Raw genomic sequence first — 7304 nt, forward strand, 5'->3', positions numbered from 1 at the left:
CAGGGATCTGACGAAAGCCTGGGGCACAGAAGAGGAGATGTTCACTTTTCTGTGAGGACCTCCTGAACAGCAGTGGCTGTGAGTTCCCCTCTCCAGGGAGGAGAGGGCAAGGTGATGCCATCTTTCCCTTCTCCTGCCAAATAACACAATCGGACTTCAAGGGAGAAATACAGTGCCTTGAGTCGCTTACACCAAACCCTGCTCCCCTGCCTCTGGCAGGGGCATCATTATAAGGGCAGGTCTGATGGGGGGGCAGTGCAGCAGGCCTCTCTCTCAGAAGACCAACACAGAGCCTCCACATGCATTAAGGCTACTGACCCTAGAGTGCTCCAAAGGGTCAGCTTCAGTTCTGGTGGAAATAGGACTAGGCTTTTTTTTTAATTTTTACTTTTTTGTTTAATATATAATTTTTTTTTTTCTCTATGGCATCAGGCTTATAGTTTTTTGTTCATTTGTTGGCTTGTTTTTTTTTTTTTTCCTTATTTGGATCAGTCTTTTTTTTTTTTTTTTTTTTTTTTTTTCTTTTTTTTTCCCTTTGGAATCAGGCTGTACTTTTTTGTTTGTCTGTTTGCTTTCTTGTTCCTTTCTTTTCTTGGGTCAGGCTTTTTTTTTCTTTCTTATCAGGCTTATCTTAACAAACAAACCAAAGCACACCTAAAGGCCCAAACAGCAAACAGTCCCCAATACAAGCAAGGAGGAACTCCACAGAGGACTGGCCTGTGGGAAAGAGCACCCAAAACACAACAGCAGAGTGCATACAGCATACACCAGAAACACTTTCTGAAGCCCCAGGCCCTGGACAGTGTAGCACCCATTCTTAATATAGTATTATTCTCAGGAGCAGGAAGCATAACAAGCTTTCATAACACACAAAAGACAGAAACCTAGACAAAATGACAAGATGGAGGAATTCTCCCCAAAAGAAATATCAAGAAGAAACCACAGTTAGGGATTTGTTCAAAACAGATATAAGCAATATATCTGAACAAGAATTTAGAACAACAGTCATGTAAGAATGATAGCTGGACTTGAAAGAAGCATAGAAGACAACAGAGAAACCCTATCTGCAGATATAAAAGCCCTAAAAACTAGTTAGGCCAAAATAAAAAAAAAATGTTATAACTGTGATGCAAAATCAACTGATGTAATCACAATGAATGGAAGAAGCAGAGGAATGAATAGATGAGATAGAAGATAAAATTATGGAAAATAATGAAGTTGAAAAGAAGAGGGAAAGAAAACTGTTAGATCATGAATATAGACTTAGGGAACTCTGCAGTTCCACAAAGTGCAATAATATCCATATCATAGGAGTCCCAGAAGAAGAAGAATGGGAAAAAAAGGGGCAGAAGGTCTACTTGAACAAATTATAGCTAAGAACTTCCCTAATCTGGGAAGGAAATGGGCATTCAAGACCAAGAGGCACAGAGAACTCCCCTTGAAGTCAACAAAAACAGGTCAACACCAAGACATATCATAGTGAAACTTGCAAAATACAAAAATAAAAAGAGAATTCTGAAAGTAGCTAGGGACAAAACGTCCTTAACCTACAAGAGTAGACACATAAGGCTGGCAGCAGACCTGTCCACAAAAACATGGCAGGCCAGAAGGGAGTAGCGTGATATATTCAATATGCTGAAGGGGAAAAATATGCAGCCAAGAATACTATTTTCAGGAGGCTGTCATTCACAATAGAAGGAGAGATAAAGAGTTTCCAAGTTAAGCAAAAAATTAAGAGTTCATGAACACTAAACCAGCTCTGCAAGAAATATTACAGGGACCCTTTGAGTGGGAAAGAGACCAAAAGCAACAAAGCCTAGAAAAGGAGACAATCTATATGAGCAACAACTTTACAGGTAATACAATGGCACTAAATTCATATCTATCAATAATTTCTCTGAATGTAAATGGACTAAATGCTCCAATCAAAAGACACAGGGCATCAGAATGGATAAAAAACAAGACCCATCAATATGCTGCTTACCAGAGACTCATTTTAGACCCAAAGACACCTCCAGATTGAGAGTGAAGTGGTGGAGAACCATCTATCATGCTAATGGACATCAAAAGAAAGCTGGAGTAGCCATACTTATATAAGACAAACTAGATTTTAAAACAAAGACTGTAATAAGAGATGAAGAAGGGCACTATATCATAATAAAGGGTCTATCCAACAAGAAGATCTAACAGTTGTAAATATTTATGCCCCCAACTTGGGAGCACCCAATTATATAAATCAATTAATAACAAGTTTAAACTCATCAATAATAATACAATAATAGTAGGGGACTTTAACACCCTATTAACAGCAATGGACAGATCATGAAAGCAGAAAATCAACGAGGAAACAATGGTTTTGAATGACACGCTGGACCAGATGGACTTAACAGATATATTCAGAGCATTTCATCCTATAGCAAGAGAATATACATTCTTTTCAAGTGCACGTAGAACATTCTCCAGAATTGATCACATACTGGATCACACAAATCAGGCCTTAACAAATACAAAAAGACTGAGATCATACCATGCATGACAATGCTACAAAACTTGAAGTCAACCCCAAGAAAAAATTTGGAAAGACCACAAATACATGGAGGTTAAAGAACATCTTACTAAAGAATGAATGGGTTAACCAGGAAATTAAAGAAGAAATTAAAAAATACATGGAAGCAAATGAAAATGAAAATACGACAGTCCAAAATCTTTGGGACACAGCAAAGGCAATCATAAGAAGGAAGTATATAGCAATACAGACCTCCTCAAGAAGCAAAAAAAGGCTCAAATAAACAACCTAATCTTATACCTAAAGGAGCTGGAAAAAGAGCAGCAAGTAAAGTCTAAAACCAGCAGAAGAAGGAAATAATTAAGATCAGAACAGAAATAAATGATATAGAAATAAAACAACCCTTTTGATGAAACTAGGAGGTGTTCTTTGAAAGAATTAATAAAATTGATAAACCTCTAGCCATATTTATCAAAGAGAAAAGAAAAAGGACTTGAATTAAATCACAAATGAGAGAGGAGAGATCACAACCAAACTATAGAAATACAAAGCAATTATCAGAAAATATTATTAGCAATTATATGCCAACAAATTGGGCAGTCCATTGGGAAGAAATAGATAAATTCCTAGAAACATATAAACTACCAAAACTGAAATAGGAAGAAATAGCAAACTTAAACAGACTGATGACTAGCAAAGAAATTGAATCAGTAACTAGAAATCTCCCAGCAAACAAGAGTCCAGGGCCAGATGGCTTCCCAGGGGAATTCTAACATTTAAAGAAGAACTAATACCTATTCTTCTCAAACTGTTCCAAAAAATAGAAATGAAAGGAAAACTCCCAAACTCATTCTGTGAGGCCAGCATTACCCTGATTCCAAAATCAAAGACCCTACTAAAAAGGAGAATTACAGACCAATACCCCTAATGAACATGGATGCAAAAATTCTTAAAATATTAGCAAATCGAATCCAACAGTACCTTAAAAGAATCATTCACCATGATCAAGTGGGATTTATTCCTGGGCTTCAGGGTGCTTCAATATCCACAAAACAATATACATGATATATCACATTAATAAAAGAAAGGATAAAAACCATATGATCCTCTCAATAGATGCAGTAAAAGCATTTGACAAAATAAAACATCCTCTCTTGTAAAAATCCTGAAGAAAGTAGAGAGAGAAGAAACATACCTCACCATAATAAGGGTCATATATGAAAAACTCAGTTAATGTCACCCTTAGTGGGAGAAAACTGAGCTTTTCCCCTAAGGTTAGGAACATGACAGGGATGTCTACTTTCACCACTGTTGTTCAGCATAGTACTAGAAGTCCTAGCTTCAGCAGTCAGACAACAACAAAAAAAATAAAAAGCATTCCAATTGGCAAGGAAATAGCCAAACTGTCACTCATCACTGACAACATGATACTCTGTAGAAAATCTGAAAGCACCACCAAAAAATTGCTAGAACTGATTCATGAGTTCAGCAAAGTCACAGGATATAAAATCAAAATACAGAAATCTGTTGCATTTCTATACACCAATAATGAAACAGCAGAAAGAGAAATCAAGGAATTGATCCCATTTACAATTACACCCCAAACCATAAGATACCTAGGAATAAACCTAACCAAAGAGGTAAAAGATCTGTATGCTGAGAACTATAGAACACTTAGGAAAGAAATTGAAGATGACACAAAGAAATAGAAGAACATTTCATGCTCTTGGATTGGAAGAACAAATATTGTTAAAATGTCTATACTACTCAAAGCAATCTACACATTCAGTGCAATCCCTATCAAAACACCACCAGCATTTTTCACAGAACTAGAACAAACAATCCTAAAATTTGTATGGAACCAGAAAAGATCCTGAATAGCCAAGGTAATGTTGAAAAAGGAAAGCAAAGTGGGAGGCATCACACTCCCAGACGTCAAGCTGTATTACAAAGTGATTAAGTAATGATTAAGACAGTATGGTACTGGCACAAAAACGGACACATAGATCAATGGAACAGAATAGAGAACCCGGAAATGGACCCACAACTATATGATCAACTAATGTTTGACAAAGCAGAAAAGAATATCCAATGGAACAAAGACAGTCTCTTCAAAAAATTCTGTTGGGAAATCTGACAGTGACATGCAGAAGAATGAAACTGGACCACTTTCCTACACCATACTCAAAAATAAATTCAAAATGGATAAAAGATATAAATGTGAGATAGGAAACCATAAAAATCCTAGAAGAGAACACAGGCGGCAACTTCTTTGACCTCAGCCACAGCAACTTCTTACTAGATGTCTCTGGAGGCAAGGGAAACAAAAGCAAAATGAACTATTGGGACCTCATCAAGATAAGAAGCTTCTGCCCAGGAAGGAAACAATTAACAAAACTAAATGGCAACCAACGGAATAGGAGAAGATATTTGCAAATGACATAGCAGATAAAGGGCTAGTATCCAGAATCTCTATAGAACTCATCAAAATCAACATCCCAAAAATAAATAATCCAGTTAAGAAATAGGCAGAAGACATAAACAGACATTTCTCCGAAGAAGACCTACAAATGGCTAAGAGACACATGAAAAAATGCTCAACATCATTCATCAACAGGGAAATACATATCAATACCACAATGAGATACCACCTCACACCTGTCAGAATGGCTAAAATTAACAACTCAGAAAACAAGAGATGTTGGTGAGGTTGGGGAGAAAGGGAAATCCTTTTGCACTGTTGGTGGGAATGCAGATTACTACAGTCACTCTGGAAAATAGTATGGAGTTTCCTCAAAAAGTTAAAAATTGAATTACCCTAAAACCCAGTAATTGCACTACTAGGTATTTATCCAGAGGATACAAAAGTGCTGATTCACAGGGGGCACATGTACTCCAGTGTTTACAGCAGCACTAACAACAATAGCGAAATTATGGAAGGAACCCAAATGTTCATTGACTGATGATGAATGGAAAAGAAGAGGTGGTATATGTATACAATGGAATATCACTCAGCCATCAAAAGAATGAAATTTTGCCATTTGCAACAACATGGATGGAACTAGAGGGGATTATGCTAAGTGAAACAAGTCACGCAGAGAAAGACAAATATCATATGGTTTCACTCATATGTGGAACATAAGGAACAGCACGGAGGACCATAGGGGAAGGGAGGGAAAACTGAATGGGAAGAAATCAGAGAGGGAGACAAACCATGAGAGACTCTCAACTCGGGGAAACAAACTGAGGGTTACAAAAGGGAGGGGGTTGGGGCAATGGGGTAGCTGGGTGATGGGTATTACAGAAGGCACATGACGTGATGAGCACTGGATTTTATATGCTACTAATGAATTATTGAACACTACATCTAAAACTAATGATATGTTGGCTAACTGAACATAATAAAAAAATAAAATAAAATAAAAAACAAAGAATTTTCTGCCATGATTGAATGTTCCATGTTTACTGTGCCCAATATGGCAGAGTACTGAATACTTAAAATATTTCTACTGTGGCTGAGTTATATATGTAATTGGGGGGAAAAGATTTTTCAAACCTAAGAGATGAGCAGAACTTCAATTAGGACATTTTTGTAATAAATTGTCATATTTTTATTGAAATATAATTAACACACAGTGTTATATTAGTTTCAAGAGTACAATATAATGATTCAATGATTCTATACTCAGTGCTCATCTTGGTAAGTGTACCAAATTGCAATCCCTAATATCCCTCAAAATGCTTTGTTTGTTTTACAGCATCCTTTTGATAGACACAACTTGTCATAGTCGGCAGGATCCAAAGTGTCTTACCTTCATCCATGGCACTGCCTTAGAATGGATTAAGGTACCTACCAAGAGTCTACTGTGCTCTGTCATCTCCTCAGTGGCTTCGGAACATGGTGGTAAGTCCTCTTGGTTCCAAACCTCGCACCTTGGTTGAGGTTCAGGGCTTTTTTTGGATGTCTTCTATTGGCTTTGGTCCTCATTCATTTTTGAGGATAGGATTCCATCTTCACTCTTTTCTGTATTGTTTATTAAACTGTGTTTTATTGAGTTGACCAAAAAAAGTAGAAATGAGATGTCTCTATTATCTTTTCATATTTACATACTTAGGATAAGAAAGAGGGATTGGAAAATAAATTTGTCTGTCTTTACCATGCTACCTGAAATTTCCTCCTTTTCTTTCGTTTTTGTTTTTCATTATTTTTTAATTGAAGTATAATTAACATGAAAACAAAAACAGACTCTTAAATACAGAGAGCAAACTGGTGGTTGCCAGAGGGGAGGTTGGTGGGGGATGGGTGAAATAGATGAGGGGGATCAAGAGTGCACTTATCATGATAAGAACTGAGTAATATATAGAATTGTTGGATCATTATATTGTACAGCTGAAATTAAAATAACACTGTATGTTAATTATACTTCAATAAAGATGTAATAAACTGTTATAAAAATAACTCTTGTCATAATATCTACAGTGAGCAATTGCAGCATTTTGTAAGAATTAAATATATTGCCCACAATTTAGAAGGGGAGAGAAAGGAGGACTGAAGATGTTAAGTCATTCATTCATTTATCAAACATTTATGTTCTGTTATATGGCATCTACTGTGTTGGATCATGAACATTAAAAAAACAGGTAGGATGTCTGCCTTGAAAACTCTTATATTTTAATGGAAAAGATTCATAACCAAACCTGTTTAGCTAATTTTGATGAATGTTAAAAGAGTGATATATAAGATTATAGCTTTGGTCAGAAGAAACTTTCCATAGGATGTGTTGTGTGTTGAGCAAGG

At 36.4% G+C, this 7304-nt stretch overlaps 1 long non-coding RNA gene across 1 annotated transcript in view; it reads left to right on the plus strand.

The window, feature by feature from the left end:
• Window positions 1–6383, plus strand: part of LOC141373160 (uncharacterized) — a 176539-nt gene extending 170156 nt beyond the window's left edge. Inside the window, exon 4 of the long non-coding RNA XR_012378860.1 lies at window positions 6265–6383. This is a non-coding gene — a long non-coding RNA (uncharacterized lncRNA). The remainder of the gene's footprint in view (window positions 1–6264) is intronic.
• The last annotated feature ends 921 nt before the right edge of the window (window positions 6384–7304 follow it).

Source organism: Callorhinus ursinus, unplaced genomic scaffold (genome assembly GCF_003265705.2).
Source record: "Callorhinus ursinus isolate GAN/ISIS: 27379988/994484 unplaced genomic scaffold, GSC_fseal_2.0 scaffold8, whole genome shotgun sequence".
Classification (NCBI taxonomy): Eukaryota; Metazoa; Chordata; class Mammalia; order Carnivora; family Otariidae; genus Callorhinus; species Callorhinus ursinus.